Genomic DNA, 25,680 nt, shown 5'->3' with positions numbered 1-25,680 from the left:
ATAACTTGAATAGCCTATGTATCTTTTCTAGGCACAAACGAAGCAAGCATATAATAATAGTAGCTTCGATTTCGATTGCCAACCATGTTCCCTTGCTCATTATACATTCAAAGTGACGTCCAAAACAACTACTAGGGTAGACTTTACTTCCTTACGAACACCGGCCTATACATATGATCCGGTATGTTTGTTATTTTCCGCTCTTGTATACACATCTATCATAGAATAGGCACCTACTTACCTGTCATAGAATAATTTAATCACCAGATTTTTGACTGTTATTAATACGTAGTAGCTTTCTCAGATTAGAGAAGAAAACAAATAGTTAAAATATTTACTAAACAGTGCATCGATAGAAATTCACTGTAGGTGAGTCGATCAAAAAAATTAGATAGAAATAAACAAGCCAATGTGTCCGGTTTTCAATTTCGCGTTTCGGATGGTTGTTACCATCAGGTTCCGAGAAGGTTTGGTTGTTTTTAGTGCCACAAATCGTATACTTTGCATCGCGTCATCAAAAATAACGACGCTTTCCGGGAAAAAACTTCACAGTAAGAAAAATGCGCCGAGACAGAAAAACAAACCCGTCGCCGATTAAGTCGACTTGACCTTCCAAAAACCGTTGTACGTGTACAACGCTCAAAAAGAAAAGCATTTAGCCTTCAGTACACTGCTCTGTTCGGGCTAACTATGATTTATAGCTTACTCCAGTTCACAAGCGACACCAAATATCATGCTAGGTAACCCTAGGCGTTGACAACAACTAAACTATTGGAAGCAGCTGCTTAGGGGTCAGGACGAAACGTCATAAGAATTATGCCGTATTCATATCAGACGACATAAGACGCACCTTGTGTCATACATATAATGTATAGTATCTACCTAGGCTTCTGGAGTGACTCTGATGGCAGCACCCTTCGCTTTGCTATTAAATACTTGTTTATATTTATAATTATAGGAACAGATTAGACCTAAAGTATACAGAGTGAGTCGTGAGCAATATTTTATAAAATACTTAAGCGCGTACATCTTCATAATGTGTCGCATAGATGTTGTTGTAACCAGACTGACTAAATTTGATTAGCTAGGCGGTCGGCCCTTCAGTCGCAGCTACAAATAATATCAGATGCTTATTACATGCCCATTTCTAACAGTTTTTTCTCCCCAACCGTCTGATCCGGCGGTATAAAGGGACTAGTTTCTACTTGTTACATTGTGCTCACCGTTTGTTCAGTGAACGAATGACGACCGCGCGATTCAGACCGTTTGCAGAAGTCGCCGTAGACGAACACGGCGTAAAATTATGGAAGAGCGGCAGTAATGATCCGACATTAGTTGCTCGTCAGTAATCAAGTAACCAGCCTGATAGAATACTTGAGCGAGACCAAGACTATGATAAGAAAGAAGAAAGGAAAAACACTCTGTCTCCAACGATGGAGGAAGAACGAACGAAAGACGGTAGTTGGACGGGGCAAAGCTGCCCATTGAAAAATCGTTGGTTGGACAGAGAGTTGTAGCGTGTCGCCAGTCAAATATATTTTGATGCCGAAAAACAGCTAAAGGTCGCCAAAAGTTACAATGCAACAATTAACTTTTCCTGCCGAATCTCGGCCAAGCACGCAATCACAAACACTTCTGTGTCTTGTTAAATATCCGATAAATGAGTACACAAGCATGGTCAAACTATCGGAAGTTTAAAGATCAGTAATAATTAATTTGTAGTACTTTTTCGGCCGTAGCGTTTCACCAATCGTCACTGTCAGTGTTGTTTTTAGGAGGGATCGATTGATTGATTATTGCAGATAGCCTAAAGAGAGATCTAATCAGTGGCTAGACTCGGAGTGATGAAGAGCTTGCTTCGAGAAAGAGCTTTAGCTGTCCCGAGTTATTACTAGATCTACTTGAAGGTGGGCTTAGTCAAGCTTCAGAGACGCTGCTGTCGCGCCTTTTACTTATTTCAGTAAATAATGGTAGCAAGTAGGTTTAGTTGTTCCATATCCGTGCTAGTGATGTGTATTTACGGCGTAACTGATAATATATTTACACAGTCTTTTTGAACTATCACTGTCCGTATTGTTTCGTCCATTGGAGATTGTCAATGTAATGAATGGTTCAAGCTATTTCCATCTTAGTTAAATTAGTCATATTTGTCCAAAGCCATTTTTGCCAATATGATAAATTTCTGATCTCCGACAGATTGTAGCAATCCGCACGTTCTGACAGACGAGCCTCGGTTAAAAGCTAGCATGGACGTCAGGTTTGAAAGCATATGTTCCTTTCCGTCAAGGCGATCATGTAACGTCAGCGTGTAGGGGCGTTCTTCTGTATAGATCTGTCTACCTCCACTAAAGACACTGTTGCATTATATCTGGATTTGGCGTTCCGTAAGAATCACAAAATACTCATGTGCTTTAGCATAATTATTTACCAACTTGTGCTTTGTCACCTTTCTCTTGCTTATTAAGCTGTTCTCTTCTGAACAGGAAACCGTATCTAAGTATAAAAGAAAGGTGCTAACGGTAGCACAAATCTTATATGCCCCGAGCAGAGAAATCGAATTAAGTATTTAGTTTATCTTTTCAGGGCAGCTGCCTTTAGATGCCAAACACGCGCTAAAGCAGCCTTGCAACACGTGAATGCTATCAGGATTGCCATTCTCAGACTATCCGGTGCGTCTGCCGCCTGTTTCACTTATTTCAATCTGGCGCGCGCACAAAACATTCCTGGTAGAAAGATAGAAGCCATTGTACAGTTCAGGTGGGAAAAGGCGAGATCCTAGCACCGACGGGTAAAGGCGGCTGTTATTATTGGCTATGGAATCGAAGTATATTCTAATAAGTGCCTAGTTTAGATGGGAAAGCACAACTTATCCATTTGGCGAAAGTAAGACTTTATAGCGCTTCCGCGAAACCAGTCGAAATCTAATAAACGACCTTATGGAGACAATATAACGATTACTCCCTCGATACGTGTAATCCTTTCAGCTAACGAAAAAAAAAAACCAAAAATCTTTAAGTGAACTCAAAATAATTCTTTATATATGTAAAAATTATATTTTTCCAATAATTTACTGTCTATGACACACGAACCATTAAATGTCGGCAGATGATGAACATGACAGAAGCGGTACCTCTTACGTCGATCTTTTCTAAATCTTTCAGCCGTCTTCAGTTTTTACAGCTGCGTTTTTCTCACGAGAACTACAATTAAGCTAAATTACAAGTTAAATTGTAATATTAATGAAAACTCTATGGATCGGCTCGTATTGTGTTGCAAGTGTTCGGTAGTCTTGTATTTTTTAAAATTACCAAAGCGGGCATAGCATTCGGCTGATCTGCATGGAGTTGGGGCACGATTTTCGATCGGTGCCGGCTGTCGGTCAGGTAGGGCAGACGGTGCCACTTGCTCGTTAAATTAGCCCAGGTACAATGGGGCCTGGCAGAAAGACGGGCACAGCTGATAACAAAACATTCTCACTGTCGCATTGATTAGAGCTTCCAATGCTACGATTCCTAGAAAAGGTGCTGAACACAACGACAATTACGACGTCGTTCATAACAATATAACAAGTACCAGTACAGTTGTCCTAACTAGGGGATAGAAAGCTTCGCAAGCAAGGGCAGCAACAGCAATTAATTAAATGTATCATACTTCGCCGACTGGACGAACCACTGGGCCAAGCAACCCGAACTGGCGAATCTATACCAGACCCAACAGCAATGCCCGTAACAGGACCGTCGTCCCAACTTCGGCGTCAGGCATTTTTTGTTCCTGGTACGGTCCGTGTGAGGGGGTGAGATTTACAGGAGGTCGAACGAATAGGTATTGATAAATCGCCCAGTCAGTCGTTCGTTTGTTGATTATGATCTTGCCACTGTCACGGCAGCTGCCGACTGTGACTGTGATGATTCCAGGCTGGCGACGTAACTTTCATAATGCACCGGTAGTACATAGATACATCACGACCATTCATAGCCGCTATTTAGCTCGGTCAGACAGACTTCCTCGAGCCACGATGTCGCCGATTACGCGTGTACAAGACCTCTATATAAAATACAAGGTTAACGACGGTCGGCTGTGGCGAGCGGCACAGCCGGTCTCTCGGTCGATATGGTAAAAGACAACTGCATAACAATACATCTGAGCGAACGTTAAAGGCCGGCAGTCTGGGCGGCAAGCGCCGAACGCAATGCGTTTGCGACCTCGCTTGACACCCAACGATATATTGGGCGTACGTTATTTATCCAGCCTTAGCAGGTGGTGTTTAGACTAAGCTCGAGCGGCTAGAATTTCGCGGTTCAAAATGTCGGTACCAATAAGCGTCCACGCTTAGTAATACTACTAATAAAAGACTGGTCATCGCAGTTAGCTATTAGGAATGATTGTTCGTAGAGTATAGTATCTCTAAGCATAATGTCATAGTCAAATCGGTCGGTGCACAGCGAGCGAAGTTCGTTATTACCGTGATTTTTTCTATTGTTGTTACATGTAGCGTTTACTGTTATGTTTTGTATATATAAGCTAGTTTCAATGTGTTCGTATGCCACAATAATGTCAATTTCATTACTTATCGATAGCAGCGAACATTAAATAGGCAGGCGGTACATCAACTGGATAACCGTCATCATGATCGTCATCTTCAAACGCTGTTGACGCTTGCATTGTCGTCGTTGTTACCATCTTCATTATACTCAGCAGTCATTTATGTAAAAACGTTTATGTTGTTTTGTCTTGCCTATTCGACTTGGCTCACAGGTTTACGTTGTAAGCTATGATTGACCCATGATACACCATCAAATGCATGACAGGATCTGCACGTTTGTACTGCTCATTCATATCGAAAGCACTTTCAATGCGTGTAAATTATACCTGCATGTAGAACCCAGCTCACTGGTGAGCCTATACAAACCATTCAATGATCTATGTTATACGCCCCCTTCAAATCGTCAAACAGTTACTGTTAAGAGCGAGTTTCGTCTTAATTTCCTGATGCAACGCCCACCCGACAGTCGCTTGTGTTTACTTTGCCCTGAAACGCCGAGCGGTGAATCCACCTAAATAATAACAATAACACCAACGCTATTCCATGTTATTGAAGTGTCCTATGTTCTGTATAAATGTACAAGCTATTTATTGCTAGACGCTTCATTTTATTTCTGTCAACAATGTTTATTGCGTAAATGATCATTGCCTTGGTTACGCGCCATGATTACGCACGCGGCATCTCGGACTGATGCTCATCGATGTTGACGTTTGTGGATTTAATGGAAATCAATACAGCCGATAGCTATGGTGTCTAATAGAAATACGAGAGTAAGTTTATGGATAAACAACAATATACACAAACACACAGAGTCATGCGTATGTATGATTTTCCGTGTACATGTGTACATGTGTTTGCCTATAGCGGTAATGGAAAATCACGAACTATTTACAAAAACCGCGGCGCGACTTCTGCAGACTACTAGCCACGACGACGACGACGACGACGGCTATGTTCGAAGTACAGAAACATTAACGACGCACCAAAGAAACAACCTGAAGCCTATTTACATTTGATTTTTGTTTAGCGTTGCTATAATAGGATAATTTTCATACTTCAACTATAATCTGTAAATACGTAGTTAATTGCAGTCGGCCGCAGCAAGCCATGCCAACGTCCCGTCTGTTGATATCTAACTTTGCGTAAAAGACACCAGCTTCAGCAACCGAACAATCATCAAAATTAAGCCTTTAGGCCGGAGAAGCCATTGTCCAAAAGTTGGCCACACTTCATATATAATATGCACTCAACGCAGATGAAAATATCATACATACTTTTTGGTGGATTGATAAGTAACGATAAGCAGTCGAGTCATAGTTAACCTTGATTGATCACAGTCAGCCCGACGATCACGTTCCATAAAATATGATCGATTAGAGCGTAGTGTACCAAGAAACAGTAATGAAAATCGGAAGTAAACGAATTTTCTAGGCCCAAAAATAGCGAATGTATTGTGCCCTGGCAATCGTAGACAGACAGAAAACAGAACTGTCCCCTTCGAGATGTAAAAAAGCTACCATCTATAATTTCGATTCTATATTTCTAGCTACTTTGGATTGGACCGCTATATTCGAACGTTTTGGTACTCTACAAGAACTAAGCGCCCGAACGCGCTGGTGTCAACGTTACTTCATCGAAGACTGCGTCTAATATCGCACTTTTGTACATACCCGATAACGATAACGATAACACAGTAATTGTGTACATCTGATAATATCTGACAATAATAAAATCTAATAAACCATACGCTCTAACTACATCACCGCTTCACGGTTACAGCGGGCGCTTTCTATTGTGTAATAGGCCGACGCTGACGAAACCAGACAATACGTTTGATGCAAAGAAGTCCGCAAGCCCTGGGCTACCACGGACAGTTGAACAGCTAAGAGAAACCTTGGAAATTCAAAGAAAGAGGGTAACAGACAAGATATCTGAGAACAGTACTATCATACCGCGTACACGTTTGTCGAAGGTAAGCTAGCAATAGAAATGATAAGATATGCAGAGACTCATAACCTGTAAAAAGAAGGTTTTGCGGACCCGCAACGAATTTTCATAGGTAAGAGTTTGTATATCTCTGCCTTTAGCACACATATAGCTTGAATGATCAATAGGCTTAATACGCGGGGAAATTGTTCGGCTTGTGCTCCAGTTTAGCTACGCAAGGCTTCACAGAGCACCCTGATAAAGGGCACTTCACGTCTGCACTTTCTGGACGGAGAGGGTCTAGGGTAAAACATCATACGGAATTAGATTAACAAAGCAGAGTGATACTGTATGAGCAAGACAACGAAGGCAGAAAGTTTCTTAAAACAAAGTTTAATCACGAAACAGACTTACGGCAGTATTAGTTCGAACTGTACAATAAGATTTGCCATAGTGAATAAGAAACCGAGACGGAAAGCAAGCGAGCAAAGGCAGAGAAAAGAAGAGTAAATTGTAATTGAACTATTTATAAAAAAATAGCAGAGGATTTTTTTTTTTTTAATTTTAATGGTGAATTTCCTTCGAATTTAACGAATCAAGCGGTTTGATCGTTGACCATGGATTCGAGGGTTGAACATCGGCACCCTAAGGGCGAAAAAATAATATAGGATGTGGCAAAGTGCACCGACGTCCGCTATATCGTATTAGCGTGTTGTCAGAGTGTCCGTGCTGACAGCCCAAGTTAAATATTAATTTTTATGAGCCTTAAAGCATGAGACGCGCAGCAGCAGCAGCAGTTAATATAATACGGATCGCTTGCAATTATATATATCAATTTATGTATGTTTTATATCATGAGAATCAAAAAGGTGCATATAATAAATGCTACATAATTAGTGCTAATAACGGTAGAATGATTAGCGTAAGTAAATGTTAAGCGTGATGTACAAGAGAAAACTACGTAAATGTACAGGACATCACGAGGAAGAAGGATGGGTCCAAATGAGTACTGCAGCGAAAAGAGGACTGAACGGACTCGGGGTATGTGAACGGTCTGCGAATAGGATGGCTGTGTTTGTTTCTGCAGCGGTTACGAGCTTGTTGCTGTCTTAATCGTTTACATGAGCCAATATCCTGCCCTTGTCTGCTGTCGCCTGTAAAAGCCCCTAATGACAAGCCATCATATGATACAATATAGACTATACGAGATGAAGCTGCGGCTCGCCGTTTTAAACATTCCCGCCTCTGGGATCAGGGACAGGGCATACCCGATGGCGGGTGAAAAATTAAACCGTTGCAGTAGCTTTTGTAAAAAGCAGGCTTTGTTGCTGTGTGGCCACTGCAGTAATATCAGCTAAGCTTTATATTATGCACGCGAATAACAGTTCTGCTGGCATTAGCGAAACACGCAGCCTGGAATAGGAATGAAAGCGCACTGATCCACCGAAGTGGTAGAACGCGTGCACTTGTTTAGGTGGAGCACGAAGTTACTACACGAAAAAAAATTATTATTATTGGTACAGGTAATTTTATTAAACTTTTGTGGCCTATATATATATATATACAAGGCCAAACCTTGCCGAAAAATATAAGCAGTCTCTGAAGGAACGACAACGAGTCGGAGACGATAATGCATACATCGCTCGTGTCCCCGTCCTGTGGACACACCCAAACATACTGCTGTCTTAGCAGCTGCTGTAGGTGGTGCACGCAAGCGCAACTCATTAATTCAGTTGTCCTAGCGACTTCCAGGCCACGTGCATGTTTGGATGACTAAATTCGTTCGGCTGTATGATGATTGAGCGTTTTTTCGAAAGTATCAGTTTATGCGGAACTGTTTTGTAGGCAATGCGTTTTCCAATAGTTTATTTAGTTATTATTATTATGATTGCAATTTAGCTTTTTTTTAGTAGTCAAAGTTATTGGGGGACGTTTTTATATTTGGTCTGCACGCTCCAAAGAAGCAGATCTGTCTTTTTCCTCCACGATCAAATAGGGCGCGTTGATTATCCGAAGTATTATTAACTTCATTGTTTTTTTTCTTTCTCCGGCCGTGCACCCGAATACGTTATTGATTTGAGACGATCGCTATTACGGAAGAAAAAATAATGATATAATGGGACATCACTAGCATAAAAGTGAAGCGGATCTATTTAAGAATGAAGTTTAGGCATATTATTATACTTTTTAGTTATTTTTTAAAAATCACACTTTCGGCACCACAAGCCAGCTAGCGATTATTTCTTTTACTGACTACTATTAATCCTAATAATTTAAAAATATAAATGAAACACATAAGTATTACTAATATATATACCCAAACGTCTAACATAATCTCGACTTCGGAGACGAAAAGGTAAGGTTTAAATACAGACAGAACTTTTTAGAAATTAGAGTAATACGGTTCTGAATCCCAAATTAATTTTCTTATTGGGAATCATATTCGGAGCTACGAAAGCTGTGCGCACGCTTGCACTGATGGAAAATGGCGTACGCTTTATATGGCCGGTTTATTTAATGTTTCGAGCAGCCGTGCCGAGATTACGGCGACATATACTCAGCTTCCGACGTATTTACAATACGTGGGTAACTATAAAAGTAAAAAATCACATATTGAAAAACAGCCCAGTAGAGCACTGTCTATTTCTTTGAATGGCCAGTGACAAATAACCCCTAATATTTGTTCTCCAGAGCAAATTCGGAGGCCCGCAACGTTCTCTAATTAAGTTATTTCATTGAATTCCATCGTTGCATCATTAACATTATGGCACTAATTCACTTGATCCCGAACCAGACCTGCAAATATTCATTGTTATAATAAATGTACTTCCGTCTCCGGCCGGTTGTGAGGGTATCATTTATCCATTAGTTTAAGAAATTTGGTGGATATCGTGTTGTCAACCATGCAAACGTTCGACCAGATAATAGCAGCTGCTAGTGAACATATATGTTAAGTAGATTTTACACTATTTTCTGTTGTGTGCTATTACCTATTGCTAACATTATTAAAAACTATTGCGTTAGGGTGTCTGCTTTGACGTATTTCAAATACATAGTGCTAATGATCGTATACTGGCGGTAAGCTTCTCGCCTCTGTTGTTTGCAATTAGTCTAGCAGGGTTCGATGGTTTTGCCATCGCATGCATCCATGTGCGTGTATGGATCATGAAGCCGTCTTCCTAATCGCTCGTTGTTACATAACGCTGAATATATACAGATACGTATACTTTATATAGATGTGTATAAAATACGTAAGCGGTTTGGTGAGCAATCAGGTGTCTCCAATATATATATATATATATATATATTGCCACTGTCTACGAAATTTGTTTTTGTTACAAATCCACTCTTCCTAATATATCGTTTTTTTTGTACACCGAAATATAAGTTTTTTTTTTTCTAAGCCTGGCCAGCTGTTAGTGCACAGCTAAATTATAAGAAAGTACAGTATATAGTAATGATACATTTAAGTTGAATAGCTTTGAGCCCTCTTTTGTGTCGTACACTTTTGATTTAAGGTAGGAAAAAAGGTTTCATGATTTCTAGATACCCGAGCGGCTGTCGATGTGCACAGATATGTGCGTAAATACACATTTGGCCAGGCTCTGCTAACAAGGCGGGCTTTTTCGAAATGAACGCCGCTGCAGCAATCGAATTCTTTTCAAGGGCAAGAACAATTACCCACTTGAGTCACTGTTGATCAGACACCCACAATTAAATCAGATCTGCCAATAAGCTGCGTACAAGGTCTGCAAAAGCATAATAATGGTTGTATCAATTTTAGTGGACATACCTCAAAATAAAATCTACGCACCGCACGCACAGTTTGCTGATTACCTTTTTTTTTTTTCTTTAAGTTACAAGTTTCTTGGTCTATATTGCGCCCATCCATTCTGCTTGCAGGTATGCATGCTACTAATCAATTATGATAGCCCAACGATAGCTAGATTCGAAAACCATCTTTATTGATTGAAGAACTGAAGGAAAGTAGCAATATAACGGCAAGCGTTGGAAGGATCGAGAAGCATGATCGTGCCATTACATCCCTCGATCTTTTAGCAAATAGGGAAATTCGTAGTATATTCCTCTGGAAAATGTTTTGATTGGTGAATGAATGTCGTAGCCAGAACACGGGTCCCTTTGACAATTCGCGAACAAAATGACTACAGCCGCTGTTTTAGAATGATGAAAACACTGAATCCCCGTAGCAATTGTATACGTCATTCGAAATTGTCCGCGTGACATTGTGCGTCGCATTGTGAAAATTTTGCAATTCCCAGAATAAATCATGCCGGTTCAATAACCGGCCCGATACACGGTAATACCATTTCTCTATTTGATGCAGTATCGTGTGCGTAGAATAAAGCAGACACTTAGAAGAGATCTTCTCTAAAGCAGCACTGGCAAAATGAAGCAATGATGAAAACATTATCATTACGACTGCGAATCATTCAACAGCTTCCGTCCTCGAGTGAACTAAGATCTTCGCATGACGAAGACCTAAGGAACAGGGACGACAGCATCGGCAAACTTCCGTTTTTGATAAGACAGAGCCGTCTCCCTTGGCAAATAAAGAAAAATCAATGCTGACTTCTCTGTGTAATCACATGCATTCTCAGACAGTTCTAATAAGACGATCGTACACAGCCATTTTCAGTGGCTAACCACATAGATCTGCCTCCAGACAAAAACCAGCAATAGCAGTAGGTCGAATTATTTATGCTGTTTATGCATACATATATATATATCGAGCCGACAGCGTGGCAGATATTCTCCCACTCTTTTTCTCCTAGCAATGCCATGCCGTTGCGTATTATGCTATAGCCATTGTACGACTGCTACCCGATTTTGCTCGTTAGTGAACGATTTCACATCGTAACAGGGCATAGCAGACAAATGGAACATTACGTTGTCGCCTCTATGTGTAGCTTTTGGTATCGCAGTTTGTTGTTACTGCTGCAGTTATCGACTCCCTCATTTGTTGGCGCGTCGCATTCAGCAAATTTAATAGATTCGGGGTCGGCAGTTGGAACTTTTGGTTAGTTTTCAACTGCTGACGAGAAATACCCCAAAAAAAAGGGATAAGACGCAACTATACGCGGATTAAAACTAATGCCGAAAGCATGAGAGGTTTTCCATAGTTGAATGACCACAAATCTCTTCCCGCCACCACTACAAAGTCACTGATGCTAGCACCTCGACAGATAGACTAGTCACGGGTACCTGCTAGTAACAACCGTGAGCCGTGCAGACGACCGTGGCGCGATCTGGCGACCCAAATCGAATAAGACTGCCGTCGCAGCCCACCTCACACCGGGTCCAGACGGCGCGACGCGGAGTGGCTGGCCTCGATGTGGAGCCAATCATTAGAATAAGCAAAGATAGCATATTTAGCATGAATGGATGTTGCTAGACTCATAGGGCCCACTGTGCTTCGCGGGTCTGCCACTACGTTCTTTTTATATACATATATATTGGTAAGCGGGTGAGCAGTCGGCTACTACTGATGCTCGATGGTAAACGGGAATAAACTGATCGGCTTATTTGTTTTGTCAGGCATACACTATATCGGGAATCGAAGAACCCTGCGCTTCGCAAATGGCCTTCGACAAGGTTCACTAAGTGTGTCCTTTAAACGCTCTATCTATCTGCTTGATAGGTATTGTTGTTTACCAGAACAACCATGAAAACTGAAGAACTTGTATTATGACCACAGAAACGTGCGACAATTTTACTAAAGTGGCAAAATGTCCATTCAATGGCCAACGTAATTTCGATGCAGGTATTAAGCTACCTGAAGGACAGTGGTAAAGAACTATAGATACGAAAAAAAAACAAATCATGTCAAATGGCAGATGGCGACAGCACAGCTAGTCGCGGCGTAGTTGCCAAAAGAAATTGCAGACTTGAGACTTCTTCCTGCTTGCATATATCTGCGAAAAATCCCCCGCCGACCTAAATTTCGAACAGCTAAAAATACAAAGCAACTTTTCAGCAGTAGGATAAAAAAATGAAGTGATGGTAACGGCAATGGTCAGTAACACAGAAATAACAAACGCTTGGAAAAATGTGTGAGGCACCCAATTAACCGCGCGGGGGATAGCGTCCTTTGACGACAAAGACAATTAAACGAAGCTGATGCTGGGAGCCAACAGTTAAATTTTAATAACTGCTGGTCCTGTCGCCACTATAGCTACCATTGTTGCCGATTGGGGACCATGGAACTGGCTTGATACCAGGTTGCGTCAGGAAAACACGAACCTTTTCTGAAACGCTGAACTGTTTACAAAAGACGCCGGCAAGTGCCCTCTGACTGTCCAAACGTGGTAGAGTCAACCAGCCATTATCGAACTAACGTCCCCTCGATCGAGCCTGAATTTTGCAATGTTTACACGACCACAATTTTTGCTGCCAGCCCTAAAACGCCAAAATGAATGTATTCATCTCGCGTAATTTTCAGGCGTAGCACTCCTAAGAGTGCTCGTCGAGGCGGCCGCGTCGCTCCTGCCGTTTCTGTACTGTGATCGCATCGTAAGGCAGATGTGGGAAAAATATTATGTTTCAAAAAACGACGGGCATACCCCCCAATGGCAGTAGTAGTTCGTACTGGTCATTGAGAAAAACTGCAGACGATAGCCGTCGAGGCAAAAAGTGCAGGCCAGATACAACTGAAATGAGCCGTAGCCGTGGTAGTTGCAAGCTACGTTGCCTTCGCAACGGTCTTGATCCACATCACCATCGTCAACTGCAGCATCAGGTAGATGGTGGAGCAGGCTTGCAGTCCCTTAGCCATACAAACAGACTCGATCATTTTCCTCGTCCAATGACCGTGTCGGTGGGTACGTGTATCCTTGTCTGTTATCTGTTGCCTGCTACAGAGCGAACCACTGTCTTACACGTCGCAAGACAAGCAGGAAGCGATAGCAGCACAACGGTATCGATGATGACGATGGTGGTCATGGTACGACTGCAGAGTTTCTGTCCCTACCGTGAGTGTGGCTTGGACATCGTGTTCGACTCTGACGCAAGCGTAAATCGACGTAAGCAATGCTGCCATATCATTGCAGATAGTGCTGCCACTCTTACAGTAAGATAGGCAACGTGCTAAGCAATATCATTTTGTTGGTTCGTATCCACAGCTACGACAGCGACATATGCCGCAATACGAAAAAAAAAACCCCATAAATAACCGCTGTACGCAGCGCGTACATGTGGGCTTTGTTTTGCTAGCGACACCAAAATTGTTTTCGTTTCATATAGCGTCGTTGTCGCGATTGCCACGACCCCCAGCAACCAGCATATTCTATATGCTATCATCTTGTGGTCGATTATCAATTGACCAGAGCCAAAATGCCGGTAATGGTCAAACGAAATATACTGATGCGTCCGCAACCAGTCGGCCATCAGCTGTACCGGCTAGCGTCAAAGTGAAGCATAATCTAGTAGTGCTAATCTGAGATAACGCTGCTAGTGGTGATGGTGCAAAAATATATAGTGCAATCAGTTAGGTTTTTCGATGGCAGTATGGTTACGACCATTAGCTGGAACGACTACGGCGTTGCAACGCGTCAATCGATGTAGCTTTTCGGTGGTCACAAAATCAAAAAGAAACGATTCGTTCAGGCAGACCGATAGAGAGGTGCTCGCTACTCAGTTTGTCACCTGACAATAGGACAAGGCTGTAAAAAAGCGCCAGTTTGAAGCTGACGTACCACTACACAGTTCGTTCGAAAGGAAAAAAGGGGATTAAGGATTCGTTTTTACATGGTGTCGATGGTGAGCTAGTCATCATTTTGCAAAACTACAAATAACGCAGGTAACGGGGCGCTAAGCAGGGTCCAATGAGCGAATGACAATCTTCTCCTCAGCGCGTTACACGAGGCCCTCAAATCGATCTCAAATAAAATTGAATTTCTGCCAAATTGGCCATTCAGCGGTTAGTTTCATCAAAATTGTTCTTCTATTAATTTAAGCTGCTGTATCTGCAGCGGCAGTGTCTGTTAAGACAAATAGGTCAATGTCAGAGCTTATATCACGACTCGTATTTGCCGTACGGCACCTTTTTCAATTGCGACTGCCTACCCGGCTCTTCGTTTGCCGACGGGCAGTGACTGTTGACCTTAGACTAGTTAGAAAGTAAGAAGTCTCTACTGCATTATATGGGCGTTGTTAGCGTTACGACCTCCTGTCGTTTGAGATGTAATTGGGTAATTGGCCTGAACGAATTTCGATAACGGCAGTGGCAGCACGTTCATGTACAGTTGTGCGTTAATGATCCCTGTGCTCTCTATAACTGTTGTGTATGATATTCCGCTGGCGATAGATGCTAACAGTACAAATTTGTAATTCAATGAAGATAGACTATTTGCGCCTGACTTAGCGTACTAAAACGCCGATGATTCTGGAGCGATGATTCTGGGAATCAAACAGGCTTTTTCTGGATGATTATTCAGAAGAAAATCCTCTATGCATACGTACGACGAAAACAAAGTGTCCCCAAATGAGGGGAGGCGGTGGTACGGCTGTCCTTCGCTTGCGCGGGGTCCGTAAGGTGTCAGAAAGTTCTGTGCGATGCTGGCCCACTAGTAAGAGATTGTATAATACGTAAGGTGTCGCAGGGTAAATGCTTGATGATCATCTCTTATCCAGCACCATGTATCGATGTGCGTTAAGGATTTAGAAGTAGAAGAAAAAGGAAAACTCATAAATTACTAATACAATCATCTGTATTCTGTCTAGGCATCGTTAAGGCAACGAACGAACGGCCCTTGACATCGGAATCTCTTCACTCTGATAGAAGGTGTCAGCCTGCAAATCTTGGCTACTCATGCATGAATGCAAGGTTGAATGCATCATCAACCCTTACGTTTCTCATTGTAAATAACAGCCTCAAAGTAATTCATGATTTGTCCAATAACATCTATTTATAGAGATATTCTTATAGGATACAGTACCTTTTGCTAACATCGCTGAACGCGTGCAATATGGGAAAAATTAGCAGAATCATCTTTGAACCAAAATAAAATCACCAGCTGCCTTACGACGTTCAGATCTGACCGTGCCAAACGATAGCAATGAATCGTATCAAGCATACACAACTATGGCGGTAAGGCAAAATGCTAAAGTTAAGCAAGCCGAAGAATGTTTGTTTTTACAAATAAAAACGAACTTAAAAATCACTGACGATGCCGTTTGCAAATACTGAGCGGTTTGAAGTGTCAATCATGAAGTTCGCCTCCTTTTATTTGCCATTGTTTACTTGTGTGTTAGGTAAGGTGTATTGTCTTGTAGCCGACGTACGTTACTGTCTAATAGTCATTGGTTTAATCTTCTGCTCGTGATTCTATAGACATCATTTGGCCTTCGGTTCGTTTACTCTTTCTGACGAAGACGCCCGCCATTCCGCTGCACATTTCCCTCATTCGAATATAGACCGCATTTCCTTATTCTTTATTTCTAAATGTACTATGACGTAAATTAAGGTCCACCATCCCCCCATGAAACTGTAAGCAGGAACCCCTAAAGCTTAATATATATTACCCTGATCGTTTCGGATAAGCAACTAAATACAAATGTGCTCCATCAACTGCACAACATAAAATATGTTTTTCGCATTTTCTCACCCTTTATATTTTTTTTTTGTCGTTTTTTTGTTACTCGGCTTTGCTGTTTGTGTATGCCCGTTATTTTGTATGCTACGCTGGAGCAATTGCTATGTCGTGTATACGGTCTGCGTCTATGGATATGTTTGTGTGCGCGTTACAGTGATCTCTTCAGTCTTACACAGTATTACTACATGATTATTCATCTTGGCCCATCTGCTCACAGCAGCCATAAAACATTTTCAATCTACCCGTGACAAGCTAAACCCAGATTGATCCGGAAGCGGACCCGGCCGTTACATATATGTAACATTTAGGATAAAGTAACGACGAAGGGCTTGCGCTGGCGATGACAGCATTTTCAATATCCGTTTACACACGACGACGAGGTAAAGCAGGATCAGCTCTAAACGAACGTATCTATGCGCAGTGACCACAGATACAATGATTACAGCAAGATACTATTTTATAGACGAGCGAAATAAAAATAGACAAACGACCTTCTGCTAAATATAAATTAACTAGCTATCACATTATACCGCACCGAGCAAGTCGCGTTTATACGGTACGCTTTTGCTGCTAGCAGAAACAGAGTCACAGTGAATTCTAGGGCAGTTTTTTTTTTGCTAAATTGAATAACCAGGTAAGTCGGCAACCTACGTCGCATAGATGTAAATATATCTGTAAATAGACAAAGACTGCTACGCTGCTTGATCTGACCTTTATGTGATTATATCTGCTCGTTTGAAGAGTTCCCGATCTAATAGATTTTCGAGCTGTCCTAGAAGGTTCATTTGTATCCGGTCTCTTCCAACACTTTTAACCGTAAGCTAAGTGGTTTCGAGTTGTACCATTATTAGGCAGTCGATCAGTACGACCAGCACGATCAGTACGAAACGAAGTGTCCATCTATGCCCTGATTCGGACTGAGAAAACCACGTGTCTTTCAAATTAAGCACCCCGACATTATTATGTGACCCTGTCCAAACGATAGCTTAAAGTACTGACTGTTTGTTCGGATGAACTTATCTTGCGGTCACATAGGCCTTTGCGTTAGAACCAAAATATATTACTTACCAAACGTGAACTTAAGTTAGATGACATGCAAAACATTCATGAGCTGTTGAATCTATCACTTTAATCTGTTCAGGCCACTGTGGACCAACTGAAATAGTGTGATTTGATGCTCCATCTACGGTGACCAAGTACTGATATCTCTTCGGCATGTTCAACCTTTAACACCTATGGTTTTAAAAGGGTCTGGCTTGAGCTCTGCGACAATAATACAAAATATTGCTGTGAGCTTATCATGGACAGACCATAGCTTTTTTTTTTAAATTCAGACGCTTCCTCTAAGCGGATGTTGTAATGCTTGTATTCCAGCCAACGGTACTTCGATAAGTCAGACATTTTATGCGAAAATGGAAGTCAATAATCTGTTTGGTGCCGTCTGAAGAGAAATTATTCTTTTTGTGTAGTTATTATTTAACTTTCTATCTAAGTTTCCGATTCGCCGCAGTTTCGAAGATGTGCGGTCCCAAAACTAAAGAAGGATCCCATTTTTCTGGTAAGGTGTATCAGAATAAGCTTCCCGAGAAATAAGGGAATTGGGAAATATGTTTCTAACGATACTCAAAGCTGTGTTCATCCGATAACTAGACTATTAGTCGAAGTTCAAGTGAATTGTTCTAACTTGAACATCCACATTGAAGATGTTAATTTTTAAACTAGCTTCGTCGATTTTTTATCATAACACGTTTTCACGTAAGAAAGCGTCGTACGCCCGTCGATCGTTTCACATTAGAGAGTTGACATCAGACATTGAACATCTTATAATCGTTCTGAGTGTGTACACATATGTAGTACAATGGGCCTATAAAGCTTGCGTTAAAAGACCTACTTTCCCTCGTTTTTAACGATCGGCCTTTGCGTTAGAAGCAAAATATGTTACTTTAAAAAAAAAATGAACGATGCGTCAAGGTGTAGGGTAACCTCTACTGTATTACGGATTCTATAATAAGCAACTGAATTGTGTCATAATGTGATGATGATGCCTGTCATACGTTTATACATGTGCTAATTAAACATGTAAAGCCAAATAAAGGTGAACGGATGAACAAACATTCCGTTTCGTAACGACTTCGCCGCTAGCGGCGGTGGCAATGTACGGTGCTGGGTCATCGCCTGGAACGAACTTAACGCTAAATCTTCTAGAACATTACAATTAAACGCGAACGCTCAGTTCGGCCAAGTAATGCCAGTGGAAACTACCACAGCAGCAGATCGTCCTATAAAACTATTTTCCACGCTTAGCCTCGTCGCATCCATCCCCCCACCCACCCAGATCTCGTAATACAGCGGAGTAAACATTACGACAAAGCGTGCATAATCTGTTCTGAAAATCAGTATTTCTTTACTATATTAATCGTTGAGTAAGGTATATATAAACTGACATAATGCGGTAAGCTTAGTTGCTACATTTATGATTTTTTTTATTCGTTTTTTTTTTGTATCAAACATTGTGGCTATTTGCATATTATATAGCAAAATTCATTAGTAATAAAACGAGTGTTCAACCAGCGCTGACCACGTCGTGTCAACCACACTGGGGGGTACGCTAGCGAAAAAAAATGGGCGAAGGAGAGGCAAGCGACCACGTGTAAAGGCAACAAAAGCGTAAGTTTGGGCGCTTCCAATGTTTTCATGTTAGTGTTTTGTGCGCGTCCTCGTATGTTCACTTATGAACGACAAGGAAGCTACCATTAGGTAAAGATCGTATATTTGATATGTGTGAAGCTAAGCTGCGCTGAAACATTAGGGCCGTCGCATTTAAAAGCCAATCTTCCTTTCCGTTTCACTTGCCCGACTTCTCATATCATCTCTTTAGAGCGGTGACAGCCGCGCTTCGAGGAGAGTGAGTTGGCCGGCCGATCCGATAACCCGAGTGCGATTTCCGTCGCTTTCATTCGACGCCGCATAGACATGTTTCAATAACATAAATTTTTACGGTGGTAACAGCAAATAGTCGTAGTAGTACGGTGCTGCTCGGCTTAGCTTCTCCTCGCTTTATATATATATACACATATATATGTATCACGATAAATGAACAGATACAAGGCGCTGTTGCACAAGAATGCCAATGTGGGCGGTGCCCTCGCAGCGGTAACACTGAAGAATATGACTGTCGTAATATCGAGTCTTTCGTTCAGTCAACAATCGGGCTATAGAGAACGAACGAGCAAAGAGTGAAGACGAAACTGGTCGAAGCTATTGTCTGAGTGACGTTCTTCTGACTCGTCATCGTTCGCTCTGCAGGAGGGCTGATGGCTGCTACTGCGGCGCCAGCCACGAGGGCGAAAATATCAAACCAACGAAGAATACAGAGTACTGCAATTTGCCTTGCGTGCCACCAGCGTTTCTGCTGCTTTTGCTATTGTCTTTGCTGCCGTCGGCGAATCGTCATTTTCTCTGTTGAACGGCATTGCCCACCGCAAAATGTCTATCTATCTGGCGGCGATGAATCGAAGCCGGCGGCAGAGGAGGAAATAGGGAAAAATAGCTCGATTTCCCCTTACTGCTAGCCGTTTCGCGTCGCCTCTTCAGTTTGCTTGTACTTTAGCCTGGTAGGCGTCTTGGACATAAGTGGCACGTTAAAAGAGCGTGGACCTGCAGCACGATATCAATGCAGCATAACAGACGATGTGAATGCACCGGCCGTTTTGGGTCTGAGCCGCTTTTAGACGCCAATTTGATGGTGGAATAATAATAGACGTGTAACTGATTGATCCCTATCTGACTGTGTATTTTTTGTCTTTTACTCTTCTCTAATTGTATTACATAACAACAGCAAAAATCATGTTGCTATCTGATGACATTTCTATCTTACTTTTCGCTCTAAATCTATAAGGAGAAACTTTGTTGTGCTAGAATATTGAACTATGCAATGTTTATTATATGTATCGTTATAGATAGGTGCCATTCGCCAATATCTGCTTAAAAGGTTTAGCCGCTCAATCTGCTTCAGACGTACCGAAAGTTGAATAAAATAAACAAGGACAGATGAAACAACGCCCACTGCATCTCCAGGCTCCTTTGACCAGTGGTTCAACTTTTTTTTTTACTCAACATCAACTTCACAAGTTATCGTTACTACGTTCGAAGCACCGTACTCAAGTGTTTGCAGCGAATTACATATCAGCCATTCACAGATCGCACAGCCTTTCGCAGATTTGGTGCCACTGAGAGTTGAGATCTGTCGCTCTCTCGCATGAATGACACGATGTTACGCCCGAGTCTGGTGGCGTCCTGTAAATTCTCCATTAATGCACTCATATAGTGTTTTCCTAGCTGTTCCTAGTCACATCGGCGCTGTATCAGAACTTCCGAATTGTATCAGAAAGGTCCGTCGTTTCTATATGTTCGCAGAAAAGAGAGCCCGACCGCATTCGGTTTAGTGACGGCGATCGTCACAGCCACCTAAAGTTTCTCCTAACGATAAAGTAGCAAACGATTGGGTAAATGCAAAATCTAAAGCACGGAAAACGTGGTGCCGCCATCTGATCACTAACTTTAGAGGACAACCCAAAGTGAATGGCAATCTAACTTTTTGGCAAATTTTTGTTGGCCTATATATATATATATTTTTTTTTTTCTAAAAAACACTCAGTTGTAGAACTATTCATGCCTGATTACAGAGATGTGAATAAGAGAAAGAGGGCGAAATTTTTATTTCTATAAAAGTTTACACGGCATGGGCGATATGAAAGGCGCCGATCTATAAAAGCACTCACCTTTGTCACCATCAAAAGCAGTGTTTCCCACAAGCCGATACTTCAAACCGGTAAATCTCTATTGGTCCTCTAATAAAACTCAGCTCGTTCAGCGTGGAACTATAAATCGTATCCACTCTTCATGGATGTCGACGCTAATTTGATTGCATATCTTGATAGCATAACCGTCTTATTCCTTTTTGTTTGTCCACATCTATTCTACGATAGGAACCACCTATTATCCAGTAGTTTTTGTTATTCGAACGGATGTCCCTTCAAAGATGTTTCGCCAGCTGACGCCTTCAACACTGAGCCCGACCTAATTCTGGGTACACTATTAAACCGAATAGAACGATTCTATTTAACCGTTTTATGCTCAAAAGAGTTTTACGTCCGGTCGTCCAAACAATACAAAAGCACGTATCGTTCTTCACGAACACTCGAGTTGACGAATTATAATGATCGTGACGCTATAACAGTGTCGACAGAGAATGACATCAAACAGATTATCGAAAACTTTAAGGGAAGCCAAAACTCTAAATTACGCGGATCAGATTGGCCTTTTTCGCTTTCGACTCTATTTTATCCTAAGCGTCCAAACATCCCAGTCACTGACTGTCATAGCCAGCGTTCGACAAGTTCCCGGCGGTTCGTTCGAATACACGCTATCGTCCGCTCACTCGTCCTTTCGTTCGTTAGTTTGTCTATTCGTTGCTTCGCTACTCAGCTGGCTAATGGATGCTCGCGTTCGCTTTAACGCTTCTACTGGTAGAAGCAGTAGCAGTTGCAGCAGGCTTTGTTGTCGCATCCGTTACTACGGCCGTGGCTCCAACTTCGATAGTCCTCGTTTCGCTGGGGTATCTACCTAGCGTAACTACGGCTGCTTTTGCTGCTATTGGGAGAATTCCTCCGCAGCGTTCCTGCGGCCTGATGATGTTTCAGTGCTGGCGCGATCGCAGCTAGAATTCTGCTGATGCTGGCAGTATCTGGTGCTGTTGGTGCTCCCGTCGACGATGCTCCTACTCGTGGTGCTGCCGCGGCAATCGTAGCTGCCGATGCTAATCCTGATGCCGGGAACGCAGTCCTCTCAACGGGGCAGGTCTATAATATGACCACTTGTGTTACTACGAGCAGCAATGCTCTAACGTCGACGAGAAGCCGCCGGCCGGCAGGAGAGCTTCCCCACAATTTGCTGACGATCGTTGTCGACGTCATCCGAAAGCTCTGCCGCCTAATAAACAGACCCGCAGATTCACAGGTAGATAAACAGGCCGCAAATGAACGGATAGTTCAAACAGAGCTAGAAAAACAGACTGAGTGAAATAGGGAGCTCCTCTTTCTAGAAGGAGTCCAAAGAATATGAGAGGGCCTGCAGGCACACAGGACACCCGGCCCGACGGCTGTCAGAACGAGCAACGGCGAGCATTTAGCAGTACTGTAGCTTTACAGCTTCTGCTAGTTTCTGCCATCGCACAACTCGTGCATCTTGTTGTGCACACACTTCACCCAGAGCTCTCGCCTACAACAGACTACCACTTACGGCGTTCATTTTCCTTTAACACTGCTACAATCCAATGGCAATGTTTCGTCAGCGTGTTATCGATCGGTAGTACGGCAGGACAGTTTTGGTGCACGAGCAGATGAATTCAGAACGGATGAAACTTCTTCTACTACCCTTCGACGGCTACTGATTGATCCAGCGGACCAGCTAAACAGCAGACACGACCATCGTCATCATCACCATGATCATTATCATCACCGTCATCACCCGTAGCAGCAGCATCGTCAGAGAAGTAGCTAGAGTGGTAGTGATGCTGCTGCTGCTGCTGACTGTTCGACGGAACTGCCGTCGCCAAAGCCGTCGTTACTAATTTAGTGGCAGGGACGCCGCCGCGGCAGCGGCCACCGTTGCGACGCGGCCGCTGCCGATTCTCCTCCCTTCGGCGATCCCTTCAGGCAGGAAAGCAGAGGAGAAGCTCTTACCGCCACAAACGAAAGAGAAACAACGACCCAACGACAGACAGAAAGAGGAAAGGGCGAACCGAGTACACGTTCTGTTGGCTGTTACTTTTGATGCGTGCGCGTGTGCCTGGATGGAGTTTCTCTATTGCTGATGTTTTTATGGCTCTTGATGATTTGCCTTTTGTGTCCCCATAATATGAAAAAGTTGTATGCATCAATGCTGGTGGCTATAATCGTTGCCGTCGTCGTCAAATGGTGTGCGTTTGCAAGTTTTGGCGCTATAGCTAAATCTGACGGGGTACGATTTACAATGACGGGCAGCAAACGCACTGCCTGAGAAGGAATAATATCACCAGCAGGGACTGTCTGAGCCAAACACCACTTTTCTACCTTTCTTTTTTTCTGTCTCTCCACACTCGTCTAATTTTTTTTTTGCTAGAAGAATGGCGACGTTGGCACTGGCAATGTAAATTTTCGCTCCTCAGCATCGGACCACATGGAAAGGGGGCGTCTTACGAAGGAAGAGCGTCTCAGACGCGGCAGACGAAACAGTCGTCGTCCTGATAAAAGGGCTATGATTTATAGACGAATTTCAGAAAGTGGCCGAAGGACAAAATCGAGTACAGAATGGGGACAAATAATAGCTAGACTCTTTCAGCATTTTATCAGCTGGCCATTGGTTGTTGCCAGAAATGCATTGCATGCATAGGCATAAAAACTATAATAAGGGAAAATTCTGTAGAATTTTACAGATTCAGAGTTTCTTTAGGTCTCATTTTGTCTACGGCTAGCATTCTACAAACGTTGAGAATCGGCGATGCTTATAGCATCGAGGACCCAGGTAAATTCAATAACTGCGTTTAAAATTTCAGTGTAGAACAAGCAAGTACTTCGGCTAGAAGTTGTCTGACGAAGATACCTCGGCTGTATTTTGCTATCATGTCGACTAAGTTTAAAGGTTAAACCATTAACCGCTGAAGAGGCACAGGTTCTTTTGGTACTGAATGAGTAGGCGAAGTTTATAAATCTATATATTCGGTTAAGATAACAGAAAACGAGCCAAGAACAAGAAATAGATCCAAAGATTGGACAACTAGGGCTAAATTATTGTGAAAAAACCTGAGACACAACAAAAATAAAAAAAGAAGAAGAAGAAGAAGTTACAGATAGGCTTTAAAAAATATACGGAACCGATAATACCGGAAAATATTCGCACCCTATAGTGAGCTAATTTATGATCGATTCATGACGGAATAACGTAGATTTTCTCCCTTTCGGCTACTAAGCCCTCCAAACATTTTAAAGTAACTTATTGTTTTGAACACTGCATCGCTGCAATACGGAACCACTCAGATGGCCAGAAAAGTCAGTCGCTTAAATAACTGGTTGTAGTGTAAACCTCGATGGATGGCTTTGTGTACACTAATTTTATTCAGATCTGTCTTTCCCACATTTTCATTTTAACGCCCGCTTAAAACGCCGTCGCCGTTAGACGCCACATCACGGGGAGAAGCTATCATTTCACGGGACGATCTAGATTTAAGTATTTAGATTAGGACTTGTCCTAGATAAAAATATCGGATTTTCGATAAGATTGCCTAATGTCTGTTTAAAGCTTCTGACGTCTACCATTCGGTGAGCTGTTAATGATCAAAACGCTGTTTCTTTACGAGATCAGCCAAAGTTCCTAAAAGTAATTGCTCAGCTAATAGGTAGAATTAACATTTTGATAACGTACCACGTTATTTGTGTATATTGTTAACGTTGCTGTTATTTTACCTAGAACCTAATCACAAACTTGAGGTCACAAGAAAATACAAGTTTCCTTTTGTTAGGGTACGTCCAGTTCGCCTGGAAACGCTAGAACGCCTAACAAGTTTAAGCTGGAGAAGTCGAATGAGCCAGCGGGATTTTTTAATTGTCCATCGTTTATCAGGTTGGCGTTTGTTTGCCGTGTCGACTTGACAGCTCATTAAGATAATGTCAATGTTATTTCCAGATCGTCTCAGTATCGGCCGGAAGTGCTCTTCTGTGTGAGAGCTTAGAGTAAATGAAATGTTTCTAAGATCCGCCGGGTACAGTTGGCTAGGAACGAATTAATGATTTGGTTTCTGAAACAACCTTCTATGCTGTAGATCAACTAGAACATGCTTTCTTAATAAAGATTAGCTTCAGCCGACATACGTAAAACGGATTTTTTGTATATTTTTATACGAAAAATAATAAAGTTTCGTACGGTTTTGCGTGATAATCGAAGGCCAAGCAAGATATTTATATGATGTTGGTGATATACTTAACATTTCTCTGCCCAACGGCAAACTCTCGATAACAACTAGAACGAAAGGGAAAATCAAAGATAGACAAAATACTTTACCTAACAGTAATTAATTTTATGATTGCTATTATTAATCCATATAATTTTCATTCTAACTTTGTCATTATTGCAAAGGGGAGACAGCAACAGGAGTTAAGGTAGTTTCGGATTCTACCGAAAACGCTGGACGCTGCTGCGTCCAAAATATACTGCCATTTTTATAGGTTAATGTTTGTTATTATGATCACTTTATCAATGGTGGTTTTCCGGTCGAATACCTTTTCAGATGATCAGCTTGTTTTACCTAAATGTAGGAGCTGTTAACGGTTCGTGCGGTACAAATCGGGCGTAACACTTAAAACTTCCCGACCCACTTAGATTCGTTCTACTGTCATACAAAACTACAACAATTCTATAAACTTGAATCTTTTTGTTAATATAATAAAATCCACCTAGGATTTTTTGGAAAAAAACTTTTTGAAGTCAATTTTACGCGACAGCTAGACCAGAGGCATGGTAAATGGAATATAGATTCAAGATAGCTATGATTCTGAGGGCCAATAC

The 25,680-nt window shown here is 42.0% G+C and overlaps 1 protein-coding gene and 1 long non-coding RNA gene across 5 annotated transcripts in view; one reads left to right on the top strand and one right to left on the bottom strand.

Moving 5' to 3' along the window:
* LOC111244063 (uncharacterized) overlaps nucleotides 1-22,748 on the bottom strand; it is a 58,459-nt gene extending 35,711 nt beyond the window's left edge. The window contains exon 1 of the mRNA XM_022790645.2: nucleotides 20,862-22,748. The gene's annotated coding sequence lies outside the window, so the exon portion shown is untranslated. The remainder of the gene's footprint in view (nucleotides 1-20,861) is intronic.
* LOC147758602 (uncharacterized) overlaps nucleotides 1-25,680 on the top strand; it is a 41,842-nt gene that overhangs the window by 10,453 nt on the left and 5,709 nt on the right. The window contains exon 2 of one of the 4 annotated variants that reach the window (XR_015319150.1): nucleotides 15,209-15,946. The exons of 2 other annotated variants lie outside the window; for them this stretch is intronic. This is a non-coding gene — a long non-coding RNA (uncharacterized LOC147758602). Of the gene's footprint in view, nucleotides 1-2,583; nucleotides 2,962-15,208; nucleotides 15,947-25,680 lie in introns of those variants that run through there. One more of the 4 variants, XR_015319153.1, reaches the window with a different exon arrangement.

The sequence above is a fragment of the Varroa destructor genome, unplaced genomic scaffold (assembly GCF_002443255.2).
Source record: "Varroa destructor unplaced genomic scaffold, Vdes_3.0 BEIS01000001.1, whole genome shotgun sequence".
NCBI classification, from domain to species: domain Eukaryota; kingdom Metazoa; phylum Arthropoda; class Arachnida; order Mesostigmata; family Varroidae; genus Varroa; species Varroa destructor.
Note: the sequence above shows the minus strand (reverse complement) of the source record. Positions and strands in the feature narration are given on the sequence as shown.